This window comes from Acinonyx jubatus, chromosome X (assembly GCF_027475565.1).
Source record: "Acinonyx jubatus isolate Ajub_Pintada_27869175 chromosome X, VMU_Ajub_asm_v1.0, whole genome shotgun sequence".
Lineage (NCBI taxonomy): Eukaryota > Metazoa > Chordata > Mammalia > Carnivora > Felidae > Acinonyx > Acinonyx jubatus.
This window is the reverse complement of record NC_069389.1, coordinates 55,641,038-55,659,486: the sequence shown is the minus strand read 5'-3', so window position 1 is coordinate 55,659,486 and position 18,449 is coordinate 55,641,038.

Genomic DNA, 18,449 nt, shown 5'->3' with positions numbered 1-18,449 from the left:
AATATCTTTTTACAGTTGTTTAATTGGAATCAGAATCCAAACAATATTTACTGATTATATTTGAATGTTATGTCTCTTAAGTCTCTCTCTCTCTCTCTTTAATTTTTCATTGTAAAATAAAACTTAGATACAGAAAACTACCTAAAAAAATGTATGGCTTAACAAATTATTATAAGACAAATACCTTGCAGCCACCACTACATCAAAAAACTAAACCCCAGAAGCCTTTCATGTGCCCCATTTCAATCACAACCCTCTTCCTCCTCCCCAAATAACCATTATTCTGGCATTTAGCGTGATCTTTTCTTTGCATTTCTATGATTTTATTACCCAGACATACTTCCTTAAAGATTATGGCTTCATCTGGCCCATTAAAAAATTGATATGTTCCTTAAATTTTTCTTTTTTAAAACTTTTTATTTTGGAAAGTTTTAGATTTATGGGAGAGTTGCAAAGATAGTATGGAGAGTCCCCTATACCCTCCACCCAGCTTCTTTTTATGTTAACATCTTATGTAACCATGGTATCGATATCACAGCTAAGAAATCAATACTGGTACATTACTATTAACTCCAGAATTTATTAGAATTGTGCTAATTTTTTCTACTCATGTCCATTTTCTGTTCCAGGATTCCATTAGGTCTCACATTGCATTTAGTGATCATGTCTCCTTAGACTCCTCCAATCTGTGATAGTTTCTTGGTCTTTCCTTTTATGACCTTAGCATTTTTGAAGAGTTTAAGTCTGTTTTCATATACAGTTTCCCCCTCCATCCCTTTCTTTTCCTGACATTATTTACCTCCTCAAGAACCCACATATGACCTAGAGAATTTCCCGCAGCCTGGACTTTGTTTCCTGCACGCTCATGGTGTTCCTCTGTATTTCCTGCAGATTGACATATGGATTCAAGGACTGGATCAGACATCCAGTTTGAGCCCTTTGGCAAGATCTAAATTTGCTTTTAATACAGAACAATCCTCCTTCCACCCTCTTTTTTCCCCATGCCATTGGACTGTTGAAGACTGTTCTTCCTTAGAGTTAGCTAGTCTTCCAAGCCTCAGCACCAGCTCCCCTAAGCAGGGGTGATGGTGTGGAGCCTTGTCCCTAGGTGAGTCCCAAATGCAGGCTAAAATGGGAAGGGGGAAGTGAAGCCTTCATTCCTCTCTCTGACTTCTGTCTCTTACCTTTTTGTAACTTCATGCCCAATGAAGCAAACTGAGTTGTAGATTTGTTTTTATTTTTGTCTGTTTGTTTTTCACACCTGAAGTCTCTATGCTTCTAAAAGGGGTAGGGACTATATCTAATTTGTCATCGCCTCTGCCCCTAAGGCCCTTAGTGTTGAATGAATGATCAGTATCTTATTTGTGACAGGATCATTTTTTATGGATAATGAAATCACAGAAGTCCTGTGGAGTAGTATAACCTGGAGACTTGAGTGGGGGCCAAGAAGTTGTGCAGAAACAGAAGACAAGGGACACATTACAAAAAGGGAGAGGAAGAATGAGAGAAAGGAAAGACAGTTGCTGACCTTTGCGTCAGTTTGGCAAAAGACATGGAGGGCCTGCCCCACTCCAAGTCTTCCTGCTAATTGGATAGCAGCCTGGCCCTTGAGCAAATGATAGCATTCAGGTATTACAGCATCTCACCCTACACAGGTGTTGACATCCTTATGATTGAGGGTGAGGACTAGCCTCTGGCAATATAGGGGAGATTAGCATTCTGTCTTTCCATAATAGAATTTTCTGAGCCTACAACAACTCCCTCTCCATATTCTCTCATCTTTCTGAATTGTCTTCTCCTGGATTAACTTTTAATAATTTGTGCATTTCCCCTCCATTTCCTCTCATTGCTTCTGAGAAAAAGGAGGTAAGCTGTCGAGAAGACACTCAGGCTACAGAGCTGATCCATACATATATTTTTCCTTTTTAAAAAAAAATTTTAACGTTTATTTATTATTGAGAAACAGAGCATGAACATGGGAGGGGAGGACAGATAGAGACACATAGAATCTGATGCAGGCTCTGAGCTGTCAGCACAGAGCCCGATGCAGGGCTCAAACTCACAAACTGTGAGATCATGACCTGAGCTGAAGTCGGATGCACCCAGGCGCCCTCATATATTTTTCCTTTTAGCAGCAAATCCCATCCCTTGCTTTAGTGTTTAAAATTTATGGACTTCCACGTGATAATAGTTGTATTTTTTATATTCATTGATTGAGAGATATGTAATAAACTCAAGCACTATGGGTATACATCATGATAGTATACAATATGACATTTGAAAAAAAATATATGCAAACATATTTATTCATTCTATTTTTATAAATGTTTATTTTAATTTATTTTTGAGAGAGAGAGAGAGAGGCAGAGAGAGGGAGACAGATAATCCCTAGCAGGCTCGTCAATGCAGAGCCTGATGTGGGGCTTGAACTCATGAACTGCGAGATCAAAAACTGAGCTGAAAACCAGAGTCAGACACTTAACTGACTGAACCATCCAGATACCCCTTATTTATTCATTCTAGACAATGGTTGGATCATGTGGGAATTTCCAGAACCCTTGTGATAGTTTACTCCCTCCACTCCCCAGAAGTTTGCCACTTACAGGTTGGAAACAGTTGGTATTCGCTTTTTTCAAACTGGAAATTTATTGTTTTTCTTGATTATAAACATAATCCATGTAAATCACAAATGTTTCAGACTACTCAGGAAAGCATAAAGGGAACAAAAGTCACTCACAATCTCATCACCCAGAAATAACCAGTTAATGTTAACATCTTGGTATTTCTGTTTCTTGACTTTTTTTTTTCTGTAGAAATATAGACATAGTATCACTGTAAAATTTGGGCTTTTTTTTTAATTAAAAAAATTTTTTTGAGAGAGAGAGAGAGAGAGCATGAGCAGGGAAGGGGCAGAGAGAGAGGGAGATACAGAATCCGAAGCAGGATCCAGGCTCTGAGCTGTCAGCCCAGAGCCTGACATGGGGCTCGAACTCATGAGCCATGAGATCATGACCTGAGCTGAAGTCGGATGCTTGACTGACTGAGCCACCCAGGCGCCCCAAATTTGGGCTCTTTTTTTTTCAATATATGAAATTTATTGTCAAATTGGTTTCCATACAACACCCAGTGCTCATCCCAAAAGGTACCCTCCTCAATACCCATCATCCACCCTCCCCTCCCTCCCACCCCCCCATCAACCCTCAGTTTTTTCTCAGTTTTTAAGAGTCTCTTATGCTTTGGCTCTCTCCCACTCTAACCTCTTTTTTTTTCCTCTTCCCTTCCCCCATGGGTTTCTGTTAAGTTTCTCAGGATCCACATAAGAGTGAAAACATATGGTATCTGTCTTTCTCTGTATGACTTATTTCACTTAGCATCACACTCTCCAGTTCCATCCATGTTGCTACAAAGGGCCATATTTCATTCTTTCTCATTGCCACGTAGTACTCCATTGTGTATATAAACCACAATTTGTTTATCTATTCATCAGTTGATAGACATTTAGGCTCTTTCCATAATTTGGCTATTGTTGAGAGTGCTGCTATAAACATTGGGGTACAAGTGCCCCTATGCATCAGTACTCCTGTATCCCTTGGGTAAATTCCTAGCAGTGCTATGGCTGGGTCATAGGGTAGGTCTATTTTTAATTTTCTGAGGAATCTCCACACTGTTTTCCAGAGTGACTGCACCAATTTGCATTCCCACCAACAGTACAAGAGGGTTCCCGTCTCTCCACATCCTCTCCAGCATCTATAGTCTCCTGATGTGTTCATTTTGGCCACTCTGACTGGCGTGAGGTGATATCTGAGTGTGGTTTTGATTTGTATTTCCCTGATGAGGAGCGACGTTGAGCATCTTCTCATGTGCCTGTTGGCCATCCAGATGTCTTCTTTAGAGAAGTGTCTATTCATGTTTTCTGCAAATTTGGGCTCTTGAGTCCAACATATCTATGTCTGTATTTCAGCTCTGTCATTCAAGTGAACTATGGCAAATTACTTACCTTTTTCCTGCCTAGTTTCCTTACCTGTAAAAACATAATACCTACTACCTACACCATAGGATGGTTATGAGGATAAAATCATTAATGCAAAGCACTTTGCTCAGTGCCTTGCTCATATATATGGTTATATTTAAAGTTCAGTAAGTGTTAGTTATTATGTACAATTTATTAAGCAAACTGGAATCATATTATATACAGTGTGTTGTAACCTGCTTGTTCACTCAGCCATATATCGCGGACATTTTTCATGTCAATTTTCTTCTCTAACATCATACACAGCATTTCATTGTATGGATATGGCATGATTCATTCAAGTAATCTCCTATTATAGAGGAAGCACAAGTCTTCAGACTTGCCTTTTCCATTATCTGGTCAGACTTCTAGGTCCTCTAATAATGAAAGGTCACTGATCAGACACCTTCATGTATCTGCAGCTTTTTCAGTGGCACTGCTCATTCTCTTCTTCCAATAGTTTTTAGGATTTACTAGTACAGAAAGCGGGATGCTTTCTAGAGCCTCTGTCAACCTGGGAGGTGTCCAGGTAGCCTGGTCAGCAGAATCAGCCTCTCTCTCCAAGGAGATGACTGGGTCTGAAGAGAGGGCTTGGCCCTTTTCTTCAAACAACTCAGGAAACAGGGTTTCATGAAGGCCCCTCCCAAATCCTACTAGACCCAGTGGAGCTGCCACTCAGATTTACCTCAGCTCAAGGTCAGGGTATATTTAAATGTAAGCCAAGTCCAGGGCTGTGATGATGTGTGGGGAAATGGAACTTGTAAGCTGGGGATCACTGAAATCAGCCTGTACCCAGGAAAAATGAGGGTAAGAAATCTGTTTTATCAATACCTTGGTTTCTATGCTTTCATACTGTTTTCTTTTATTTTTAAGAAAAGAATTAATCTAGTCTCACCTGAACTAAGGATGAGAGTGACTGCAGTTTCCTAGGCCAACGACTTTCTTGGTATGTGGGTAGTCCTGGTCACCCTGAATTATATTGAAGAAAATGGAGTGATGGCCAAAAGAAATTAGGAAACCTGGGAATGTGAGAACTGGTTGTTAGTAAGCATACTGATCCTCCCTTTTCTTTCTCTTTTTTGTTAATATGACCTCACAGAATTACTCATGATCCTTGGCTAATGACACACTCTTATCATTGTTTTATTATGTCCCTCTTCTCTATCTGTCTATATTTATTGATTCATGTTTTTCTAGTAAGGATTTCCCTCTTGGGCACTGCACATGAGAAGTACTGTCTTGTCTCTGGGTCACAACTCAGCAGCTAATTTGTCTGGTCTTGGCCTTCACTTCCTTTTCAGAGGCCTGAAGATACCTTTTTGATGCCAGAGCTTTGGTAATAGAGTTCTTCTTTCCCTTTTCTTCAGTCCCTGGCCTGGTAAGGATTTATCAGAGCGGTATCAAATCCTTGAGTTCTGCAACCATAGGATGTTGACAGCAAATAGCCAAAGTAGGTCATGGAGAAGGATGGGCAGGCATCAATATTCCCACAAACTAATTCCTGTTCATGTGGGGATCTAGGTATCAGAAACAAGTTGAAGTTCTAAAATCTGGGACATCAACTACACGTGGAGGTCAAGGCAAGAATAAACCAAAAGGCAAGGGCATTCCAAAAAGTAACATGGCCAGTAGAAACCATTCAATTCTAGTCCTAGGTCAAAGGTGAGTGGGGATCAGAAGAACAAGTGATCTTGACCTCCCTGTCCAGGTGATGACAACAATCAGACAGGGATCTTGCCATTTCCCTGACTTCTTTGGCATGCTGATCCAGCTTGTCATGCAGTATCACTAGCCAACCTCAGCTTATTCCCCAAGTGACATTGGCTGCCTCTGGATATCTGCCTATTCTTCTAATCCTGTTTTGCATTCTAAACAATTGCATGAATTCATGCTATATGGTGTGTGCAGAAATAGCTGAGCTGGGGGTGGCAGGGATCAAGGATTTGTTTAGTACAGTGTGATAGCTGCAGGAATGAAAACCAGAGTTTGCAAAGAAAGAAACTGTCATATTACAGAACATGGCAAGACAAATGCTAACTGGGAAGCTGCTTCAGTTTTTCTAATGTAATTGGTCTCTGAGCAACTAAATCCATCAGTCTGAAGAGAAATGGTTTATTGACCACAAACTTTCTGGTGTCTATTCACCCTCAAGGGATTCTTTCTAATTCACAAGTCCAGGCACAGGTAACAGCCATTTATCTCAGACATTATATACCCTATACAGTAGTTTACTCCCACTGGCCCCTTGATGTTGCTCAAAGATCTTACTTTCCCACCCTTTTCACCTTTGGTGTCAGAGAGAGTACAGGAGGCATAAAGAATCATAAAATTCTTCATCTTATCTTCTGGGAGAAGCTAGCTGGTGTGGCTTGCCTGTTTCAAGGCCCCACCTGTATCTTACAATGTATAGTACAGTTGCCAAATTTACTGTAGCTGCTGGATGTGGGTACTGTGGTTACTGTAGCTGATGGAGGGTCTCCTTCTCCACTGCAGGGTAGTGGTGAATTACAGCAGTTTGTATTGTCCTGAACCTGTTATAAAAAACAAAACTTCAGGTATGGTTTATTCAGCTTAAGGAAATGAGAGAAACGCCTGTCATGTCTCAACACCATGATCTGCTTACATTTAGGAAGCAGGGCGATCTAGGAGGGGCCAAGATCTACAAGCTGAACCACAAATTACAAACTCCAATGTCTCTAGGGAACAGAGGTACTAGAAATGAGGGAACAGGGGCGCCTGGGTGGTTCAGAGTTAAACATCCGACTTTGGCTCAGATCATGATCTCACAGTCCGTGGGCTCGAGCCCCGCGTCAGGCTCTGTGCTGACAGCTCAGAGCCTGGAGCTTGCTTTGGATTCTGTGTCTCCCTCTCTCTCTGTCCCTCCCCCACTCACTCTCTCTCTCTCTCAAAAATAAATAAACATTTAAAAAATAAAGAACTTAAGAATTGGTTTGTCCAACTTTTTTTGGTAAAAAAATTCAAACAAATGAAAGTTGAAAGAATAGAATAATACACAGCTGTATATCATCTACCTCTTCAATTCAACAATTGTCAATACTTTGCATATGTATTTTACCTTTCTATGTTTGAATGTATGTGCATATGTGTGTGCATGTGTGTGTTTTCTTTTTCTGACCCATTTTAAAATTCAAAAACAACAATCACTGTACTGTCTAAACAAAACACTACTTCAAACAGATTTGGCACAAAGGCTGCTAATTTGTCACCACTGGGGAAGAACTGGTATGAAGGGCACACATCAAGTGTGGCGTGCCAGGAGGCAGTCCCAGCAGTTCAGTCGACATCAAGAAATCTGACATGAAACAAAGGGTGGACCAGCAGAAAGAAGCGTGGGCTTCCAGCTTAATGCTTTTCAGATTTTTTTCTTTGTATTATTGTGAAATATATCACATGTATAAAAGAGTTGAAAGAATAATCACGAGAATGCATGTGTATATACCACCCAGCTAAAGAAATAGTATGCTGTCAGTAGCGTCGAAGGCCCTCACATGCTTCTGCCTAATATTCCCCTCATCTCCTCCCCCCACCATGAAAAACCATTATACTGATGAGTTTGTCTATTATTCTCTTCCTTTTATTGGTAGTTGTGTCATATATGTATGTATGTGTCCCTAAACAATAAAACATTGTTTAGTTTTGCATGTATATGTATATATTTGCATATATACATATGTATGTATGTGTGTGTGTATAAAATATGATATTCTGCTGCGGCTTGATTGTTTTCACTGAACACTAAGGTTTTGAGATTAATCTTCGTTGATATATGTAGTTCTGGTTTTTTTTTTAAATTTTTTTAACGTTTATTTATTTTTGAGACAGAGAGAGACAGAGCATGAACGGGGGAGGGTCAGAGAGAGGGAGACACAGAATCTGAAACAGGCTCCAGCCTCTGAGCTGTCAGCACAGAGCCCGATGCAGGGTTCGAACTCACGGACCGCGAGATCGTGACCTGAGCCGAAGTCAGCCGCTTAACCGACTAAGCCACCCAGGCGCCCCTGTAGTTCTGTTTTTTATATTCTATTGTGTGAATATGGATGGATATGCCATGATTTGTTGATCCATGCTCTTATTGATGGACATTTGGGTTGTTTCCAGCTTGTTTTGTTATTAACATTCTCCAGAACATTCTTTTTAAAAATTTTTAATGCTTATTTATTTTTTAAAGAGAGAGACAGAGAGCAAGAGGGGGAGAGGCAGAGAGAAAAGGAGACACAGAATCTGAAGCAGGCTCCAGGCTCTGAGCTGTCAGCACAGAGCCTGATGCGGGGCTCAAACGCATGAACTGTGAGATCATGACCTGAGCCAAAGTTGGACATTTAACCGACTGAGCCACTCAGGCGCCCCAACTTCCAGAATGTTCTTATACATGCCTTCTGGTGCTCATGTGTAAAAGTTTCTCTAGGATATATGCCTAGGAGTGGAACTGCTGAATCATAGGTTCTGTGCATATTCAGTTTTACTTGAACTCACTTTTTAATTTTTGCCAATCAGTTTAGTGTTGAATGCTACCTGGTTGTGGTTTTAACTTGTATTTCCCCAATTACTAAAGAGGTTGAACATCAGTTAATATATTTATGGGCCATCTTTCTTCTGGAAAATACCTGCTATGTCTCTTACTCATTTTTCTGATGCTTGTTTTTCTTTTACAGCTTTGTAGGAGCTCTTTGACACAGTCCATATACTAATCCTTTGTCAGGTGCTGTGAATGCTAATATACCAATTTGTGCTAAGGTATAGAGGACATAACCTCTGGAGCCAGACTGCCTGGGTTCAAATCCCAGCTCCACTCTTCATTAACTGTGATCTCAGGCAATTAACTTCTCTGTGCCTGTGTCCTTAACCTCTTTTAGCTTCATTTTTCTCATCTGTGGAATACCTAACTCATAGACTTGTGCCAATTACAAGAGTTAATATATGTAAGATATTTACAATGTACTTAGTCTGTAGTAATTAACATATAGATATAAATATAGATATATAGAATGCTCCTCAAGGGTAGGGATTTTTTGTTTGTTTTGATTTGTTCATTGATTTATCCTAAGGCCCATTAACAGTACCTGGCACATAGTAGGTGCTCAATAATATTTGTTGAATGAATGATTTTTCTCTTAGTTTGTAGATTGTCTTTTCCCTTTCTTTAGAATTTTTCAAAGTTATTAATTTTAATGTGGTTGAATTTATCAATCCTTTCCTTTAAGGTTTGTACTTTTTGTGTGTTGCTTAATAAATTCTTCCCTACTTTGTGGTTATGAAGATATTTTACTATATATTTTTCTAAAAATTTAAAAGTTTATTGTTCTTAAAATTTTCATAACTTTGGGGGAAAAGACAGGGATGCAAAACTAGCAGGTTTAGTTACAGAAAACTTACTCTACATGGGGCACCTGGGTGGCTCAGTCGGTTAAGCATCTGACTTCAGATCAGGTCATGATCTCATGGCTCAGTTTGTGAGTTCAAGCCCTGCATCAGGCTCTGTGCTGACAGCTCAGAGCCTGGAGCTTGCTTTGGATTCTGTGTCTCCTTTTCCCTCTGGCCCTCCCCCGCTCACATTCTGTCTGTCTGTCTCAAAAATAAACATTAAAAAATTTAAAAAAAAACAAGAAGAAAAGTTACTCCACAGTTTATCTGAATGCATTTCAGTCTGTAAATTGGACTGGGCTAAGCCTCTTAGCTCCTCTTCAATCTCCTTCCCTTATGTTTTTAGTCTCTGAGTCTTGCATCTTAGCCCTCCCCTCCTTACTTTGGTTGTCTCTTAGTTTCTCCATTCCTTGAAGTAAAATATTAGTAGAAATACTTAAGAGAAGTCTATTTTATATATCATTCATTCATTCAAAAAATATTTATTATGTGCCATCTATATTTTAATGCAATGTTCTAAGTACTGGGGTTATAGCAGCAGTGAGATAGACAAAGTCCCTGTCCTCATGATGCTTATACTCTAGGGAGGGGAGACGATAACAACAGCAGCAGCAACAAAATATATAGCCAAGTGGTGATACATTCTGTGAAGTACCATAAATCAGAGTAAGGGGGATGGGAAATGGGCTCCCATTTTAGGTAGATTGGTCAGGGAAGGCATGTGGCCCTCTAGGGGAAGAGTCATCCAGACAGAGCATACAACAACTACAAAATCCCTGAGGCATGAGCATACTTGTTCAAGAAATTTATCCAAGAAACAGCAAGCACATCAGTGTGGCTGGAGTGGAGTTAGCAACAAGTAAAAAAAAAAAAAAAATATATATATATATATATATATATATATAGTAGGAAGTAGAGTCAGAGAGGTGGTGGCAGTATTCAGGAAATATTCAGTATTTGAGGAAATAAATAATTTTGGCTCATCAATGACTGCCTGTTGGGTAGAATCAAGGCCTGGAGTGGATTCTTATTATGGTCTCCTAGTCTCTAGTTTATCTTCCCTTCTATAGTACTATTTAATCTTCTGAAAATTCCTTTTGTACTTCTCGCTTTCAGGTGCTCTCTGTTGCTTGTAAGATAAAGGCCAAATTACACAGTCTCTACAACCTCACCCATGCTGTTACCTCCACCTTGAACACCCTCCTACTTCTTCTTTGTTCAAGGTGACATGACCAATACTGTCAAGACAAGAAGCCAGTTGTTGTGACTCCCAGTGGTAATAATCAGAGCTTGTTAGAACCAGAATGATTTGTATTAGTTAGAATGTGGTTCAGTGCATGTGACAGAGATCCAAACTAAAATGTAGGCTAAATAAGGTAAATATGTATTTCTTTCTCTCTTGGACACCATGACATGTCTGAACTGCTCTGCAGGTCTACTCAGGGAAGCTGTCAAGGGCCCAGGCCCCTCCCTCCCTCAACTGAGTTGTCTTCATTTACATCATTAAAAATGGCTCATCTCCCTGGACTATTGTAGCAGCCTTTTCATGATCTCCATGCTTTGGTATTTGCCATTTTCAATTCTATTTTTTCACAAGGCAGCAAGAGAAAGTCTTCTAAACTGCAAACCAGATTTTGCCATTCCCCTGTTCAAAACCAATGATGAAGATCTTCCAGTGATGGAGATCTGGAGACACAGATATGGAGTGATTTCCAGGATATATTTAAGTGAAAAAAGAAAGATACAGAATAGGGGTGCCTGAGTGGCTCAGTTGGTTGAGCAACCAACTTTGGCTCAGGTCATGATCTTGCAGTCCATGAGTTCAAGCCCTGTGTCGGGCTCGGTGCTGACAGCTCAGAGCCTGGAGCCTGCTTCGGGCTCTGTGTCTCCCTCTCTCTCTGCCCCTCTTCTGTTTGTGCTGTTTCTCTGTCTCAAAAATAAATAAACATTAAAAAATTAAAAAAGAAATATACAGAATAGCATATACAGTAATGTAACCTTTTGTCAAGAAGGAAGGGATACAAATATATCCATATATACAAATATATACATACAAATGTTTCTAATTGTAAGAAGCCCGCTAGAAAAAAGCCCTCAAAATATCAAAAATACTTGCTTGTAGGGAAAGAGAAGGAGCAGGTCAGAGGGGGGTGGAGTTGGAAGTGATATTTATCAATATACTTCATTATGTGAGCTAATAAATGTGGATGGAATGATAGAAATAGAAAAACATTATTGTACAACCTCTGATGAAATAATTGTGTCCTGAAATGACCGTCATTGACTGCTAAAATCACGGTGTGAAAGGTTGATGTGGAATGTTATGATGAAAAGATTAGGTCATCAGCACACATATTTTGGGTCAATCTTAGAAACACTGTAAGGAAGATAACTGCAATGTGCAGCCTTACACCTACCTTTAGAGTATTCTCCCTTCCAAAGGTGAACCTGAATCTAAAGAAGCCTCTGGCTAGCTTCTAGTTTACAGGAAATAGGAGAAATAAAGGAACAAGTTAAAAGACACCATGAGGAGGCTAACAGACTAATCCAGAATATGGGACCTTATATAGGAAAGTTATCTAAGTTTCTTTTTTTAATTTTTTAATGTTTATTTATCTTTGAGAGAGAGAGCATGAGTGGTAGAGGGGCAGAGAAAGAAAGGGAGACACAGAATCCAAAGCAGGTTCCAGGCTCTGAGCTGTCAGCACAAAGCCCAACATGGGGCTTGAACTCACAGACTGTGAGATCATGACCTGAGCCAAAGTTGGATGCTTAACTGAGCCATCCAGGTGTCCCAGTGATCTAGTTTCTTTAAAAAATCAATGGTATAAAAAAAGGGGGGGAGTGGAGAGGCAGTGCTGCTCTAGATTAAAATAATTTATTTAAAATAATTTAAAGTCGAGCCCAAATGTCAACTGACTGATGAATGGATAAAGAAGATGTGAGATGTACACACACACACACACACACACACACACACATACACACAATGGAATATTACTCAGCCATCAACAAGAATGAAATCTTGCCATTTGCAATGATGATGGGGGAAGGAGCTAGAGTGCATTATGCTAAGTGAAGTAAGTCAGTCAGAGAAAGACAAATACCATATGATTTCATTCATATGTGGAATGTAAAAAACAAAACAGGTGAACATATGGGAAGGGGAAAAAAAGAAGAGAAAGGAAATAAACCACAAGACACTCTTAACAATAGGGAACAAACTGAGGGTTGCTGGAGGGAGGTGGGTGAGGGATGGGCTAGACGAAGGATGGGTATTAAGGAGGGCAGTTGTTATGATGAGCACCAGCTGTTGTATGTAAGTGATGAACCATTGAATTCTGTTCCTGAAACCAATATTGTACTGTATGTTAACTTACTAAAATTTAAATTAAAAAAGGACTATAGAAAAAACACAATAAATAGGAATTATAAATAAACAAAGAAAGAAAATAACTGAGAATATATTTACATCATAAACCAACAGTTAAAAACATTTTGAGGGGCGTCTGGGTGGTTTAGTCAGATCATGATCTCACAATTTCAAACCCATGTGTCAGCCTCCGTGCTGACAGTGCAGAGCCTGCTTGGGATTCTCTCTCTCCCTCTTTCTCTGCCCCTCCCCCACTTGTGCCTTCTCTCTCAAATAAATAAACTTAAAAATAAAAAAAATATTTTGAAACCAATGAGAGAAATTTGACTATGAAGCAAGTATTAGATGGTACTAGGGAATTATAGTTAATTCTTTAGGTGTGATAATAACTTTATTGTTACCTAAGAAAATGGTCATTATTTTAGATGTGACCCACATAAAGGTGAAATTTACTTTACAACACTTCAGCTAAAAAAAACCCTTTGGAATAGATGAAGCAAGCAGCAGTATCTTTTTTTAAATTGATTAGCTTATTTGAAATAATCTCTCCACCCCACGTGGGGCTCAAATTTACCACCCCAAGAACCAGAGTTGTAAGCTCCACCAACTGAGCCAGCCAGGAAGTGGCAGTGTCATGACAACTGTTGAATCTAGGTGATAGTTTATAGGTTCACTATTCTTCCCTTCTTTCCCTGTTCATTCCACTCCATCCAGTTACCAGGAAATCTTGCTGTTCTCTGAACCTGCCAACTAGATTTCCTCTCAGGCTTTTGTCCTTACTGGTCCCTCTGCTGGGACTGGTTTTCCTCCAACGTTAACAAGACTGGCTGCCTCTGCTTAGATCTCTATCCAAATAATACCTTTCCAAGGAAGACCTCCTTTACCAGCCTAGGTGAAGTAGGACCCCCTGTCACACACTGATCCCTTATTGGCCTTACTTTTCTTCATGGCACATATCACTGATGGTGTTGCTTGCTTGCTTGTTTTTCTGTCTCCTACAATTAAGATGTAGTCTCTGAGAGGGCAGGGTCTGTTTTATTCAGTGCTACAATGCCAGCATCTAGAACAGTGCCTGTCACATAGTAAGAAATCCATAACCAGTTGTTAAAATATTTACAGAATATTGTTATGATAGCTTGAAAGCACTAGTGATGTGGGACAAATAACAATTTGGGCTGACACATTTGTTGAATTGCTAATCCTCTAGGAACAACCTGTGCCATAATGACCTGTATATGTCATATGGTGTGAGAGATCCTGGGGATAAAAAGTGAGGCATCTCCCAGACTCTGCTTGTCTTCTGGGAGGACTTGTTTGCACAGATGCTTTTGGGCTGTGTCACCTGGCTTACCTCCAGGCGGTTGGGTTTGTCAAGGGGGTGGAGTCCCCCTCCAGCTATTCCTATAAGCTCTCTGTTTTCTGACTCACCCATTCCTTGTCCTAGGCCATCTCTAAAGCTGAGTTTTCTTCCAGTTAATGGGGAAGAGAGAAAAGCTGGTTATTAAGATAAAGCTCCACCAGGTCCTGAGATCCAGAGATTAGGCTCTAAAAATATCTTAGTTTTTCCTCAGACATTATGTCTTGAGGCTGTGGTGATTTCTGTTGTGGAGGTCCAAAAATGATGGGTTTCCTACTGTAGTCTTGGACCTGGGGGCAGCAGTGAGTCTGAAGGTCTTTTTCCTCCTCCCCAGCAAGGAACATTCTCCATCTATTTTCCCTCCAACCCCTCTCCATTGTCCCTCCTGATACTTTCATTATGCAGCCACCAGACATTCGTAAGCCTGGGTCTGTGACATGGGAGGGAAGCCTGTTCCGGGATGCCTGTGCAGAGACCCCAATCAACTCTAAAGCTCAACAAATTTTGACAGACCTTGACTTTGCTGCACACTCAGACAATAGTGTTGTGCCATTGGATTGGGGTCTTTCTTTGTCCTAGAAAGCACCAGGGCCAAGCAAAAATCTTTTAGCCCTCTTATTTGAGTAGCTTCCTGTTGCATCCTAGCTAATACCAGTACTATTCTATTTTAATATTTGAATATTTATAATGTTTTTTTTTTATTTTTTTTCAACGTTTTTTATTTATTTTTGGGACAGAGAGAGACAGAGCATGAACGGGGGAGGGGCAGAGAGAGAGGGAGACACAGAATTGGAAACAGGCTCCAGGCTCCCGAGCCATCAGCCCAGAGCCTGACGCGGGGCTCGAACTCACGGACCGCGAGATCATGACCTGGCTGAAGTCGGGCGCTTAACTGACTGCGCCACCCAGGCGCCCCATGAATATTTATAATGTTTTTTAACATCAAGTTGTGCTAATTTCTCCACATTACACTTAGTTTTCAAAAATTGCCTTGTTACTTTTTGACTGTTTATTCTTTTGGATGAATTTTAGAATAGCTTTCTTTTTTTAATGTTTATTTTTGAGAGAGAGAGGGAGAGCGAGCGAGTGGGAGAGGGGCAGAGAGGGAGGGACACAGAGAGTCTGAAGCAGGCTCCGGACCCGGGGCTCCATCTCACTGTGAAATCTTGACCTGAGCTGAAGTGGATGCTCAAGTGACTGAGCCTCCCATGTGCCCCTAGAATAGCTTTCTTTGTTTTTAAGTTTATTTATTTATTTTAGAGAGAGAGAGAGCATGAGTGGGGGAGAGGCAGAGACAGAAGGGTAGAGAGAATCCCAAGCAGACTCCATGCTGTGAGCAAGGAGCCTGATGTGGGCCTGAACCTACGACTGGTGAGATCATGACCTGAGGCAAAACTGAGTTGGATGCTTAACTGACTGAGCCACCCAGGTGCCCCTAGAATAGCTTTCTTAAGTGCTAAACAAAACTATTAGGATTTTAATTGGAAGTGCATTAAACATTCAACCTAATTTGGAAATTTTTTTTGAAATAATGAATAATTAATATCTTCACAATATTGAGTTTTCTCATCCAGGAACATGGTTTGTCTCTCCATTTATTTACACATTCCTTCATATATCTCAATAAGTTTTTGTACATCTTTTTCCTATTATATTTACTAATTGGTTATTATTAGTATACAAGAAAAATTGATTTTGCATTTATTATTTTGTATTTAGCTACTTGACTGAACTCTCTTACCAATTCTAACAATTTATCAGTTTATTCTCTTGAGTTTTAAAAGTAAATAATCATATTGTTTGCAAATAACTTGTAACCAGTTGGTTCCTGGACCAAGTTCAGGCATTAAACTATCATAAAGTAAACTCATATCTTACTGGTGCAATATAATATGTTGTAATTTGTTTCTGAAAATTCATCTTGCTCTGTAAAAATACCAAAATTGGTAATGAAAATAAATAAAAAGAAAATCCAAATATGTTTTTTTAAAAATCTCATTAATTATGTAAAACAAAACACTATTAACTATATAAAACAAAACACTAAATAGAAATGCTGCATTATAAATGTTTCTTTTGAGGTGTAATTATTCCTCATGGGCTGGCCTAAGCTGTCCATTGTGACTATATGAAAACCACTGAATTGTACACTTAAAAGGGTAAATTATATGGTATGTGAATTATATTCCATTTTTTTCAAAAATAAAAATATAAGTCCTTGAAGTTCAGAATGAAGATGTCATATTTTTCTGCTGAATATTCCTTAAGTAAACATCAGCATTCTTTATTTCTCTCGGGACCTTCCAAGTACATTTTAAAATAGGGTCATCTTTCTGGAATGTTTTTGTTGTCAGTGAGATGTGTATTGATGCATGACAAATATTTGGAGCAGGATAATTTCTGGAGCATCTCTAACAGTGACCCTTTGCTCTCCTATTTCAATAAAATCTTTATGGCTGAGTTCCTTTGAGAATCTAACAGTTCAATCTCCTCTGATTTATAGCTAAGCCTTGATTTGTATTTCTTGGCATTGTAGATTTGTGACAGCATAAGATTACAAAAAACCCTGTTTTGTTGATATTAAACACCTGTTTGGAAATAGTAGCCTTCCTCTTCAATGATTTCAGTTAACTTTGCCAGGAATTTCATTAACGCTTCTACAGATAACCCCGCCCCCAATTCTGATCTTACAACAAACAGTTCTCTTCCTGTAGCTATTAAACCAGAGGTATACTCTGTTCAGGATAAAATGTTTTCCTTTAATATCTCACTCTGCCGATTTTTATGTGTTATTGAGAGACAATATTTTTGTCAAAATTGTTGCTCAGTTTATTTTGTGTAATGGAGTCAAAAGTCAAAATATCATATTTTAGTTTTAAGTTATAGCTTTTCTTGATTTTTTGAATTGATTTGGCATTTCTTTTCTCATATATTACAGAAAGTGAAAACATAGCTGTTTTAAGCCACGATAATGTAATTTGTTACAGTTGTAACACTAAACTGATACAATACATAAAAGAAAAATTTGGTAAATTCAACCTCACTAAAAGTAAAAATATTTTCTTTGTAAAAAACCCTGTTAGGATAAAAAGACAAGATACAGTCTGGGAAAAAGCATCTGCAAACCATATATCCAACAAAGAACTAGCATCTAGAATATATAAAGAACTCTCAACAGTAAAATTCTGAAATGGACAAAAGACATGCAGAGACATTTCACTGAAGAGGATATATAGACAGCAAATAAGTACATGAAAATATGTTTAACATGATTAGCCATTAGGACAATTGTAGTGTAAGTGCCTGACAATTAGCTTTTGATTACCAAGACCTCCGCATCAAAGACCTTCATCTCTGGGAGCCTGGGTGGCTCAGTGGGTTAACCGCCCTTCAGCTCAGGTCATTATCTCACAGCTCTTGAGTTAGTGCCCCGCATTGGGCTCTGTGCTGGCAGCTCAGAGCCCGGAGCCTGGAGCCTGCTTCAGAATCTGTCTCCCTCTCTCTCTGCCCCTCCCCCAAGTAGTGCTCTGTCGGTCTCTCTCTCTCTCTCTCAAAAATAAATAATAAACATTAAAAAAACCCCACAAAGACCTTCATCTCAAACACATTACCAGCCACACAATGAGATAAAGAGCCAGGCTGCCCCAACCATGAGGCTCCCCTTTTAGAAAGCCCTGGGTGACATAAATGACTGAGTGACCCTGCTTTTCCCTTCCCAAGTTTTAATTCCCACTCTTATGTCTTAAATTCAATTAAGAATGAACTTGCAATGCCCTAGGCACTCCACCTTTGACCCCAGTAAAGGCAGAACTCCAGGTCTGCATGTTGTCTTTACCTATGACCTTACTGTGTGGCAACTCATGTGCTGTGGACTCTCCAGAACCTGAGTAATAAACCTTGTTTTTTTCAAAGTTCCCTGATGGTTGCTGCTGAGGTATGTCTTTCAATCATAAAAACCACAAAAGCTGGGACGGCCACATTGGATCCAGGGGGAAATGTCTTTGTGGGATCGCTGCAAGTAGTCTGGGCCCAGGTGAGTGTCCCCAGGCATTTCTAGCTAGCAGAGACCGATCCAAAGCAAAAATGCAAATTAAAACTACCATGAGGGGGGCGCCTGGGTGGCTCAGTTAAGCTTCCGACTTCGGCTCAGGTCATGATCTCATGGTCCATGGGGTCGAGTCCCGTGTCAGGCTCTGTGCTGACGCATGGGCTCGAGCCCTGCATCAGGCTCCATGCTGACAGCAAGGAGACTGCTTTGGATTCTTTCTCTTGCTATCTCTCTCTGTCCCTCCCATACTCATACACTCTCTGTCTCAAAATAAATAAAT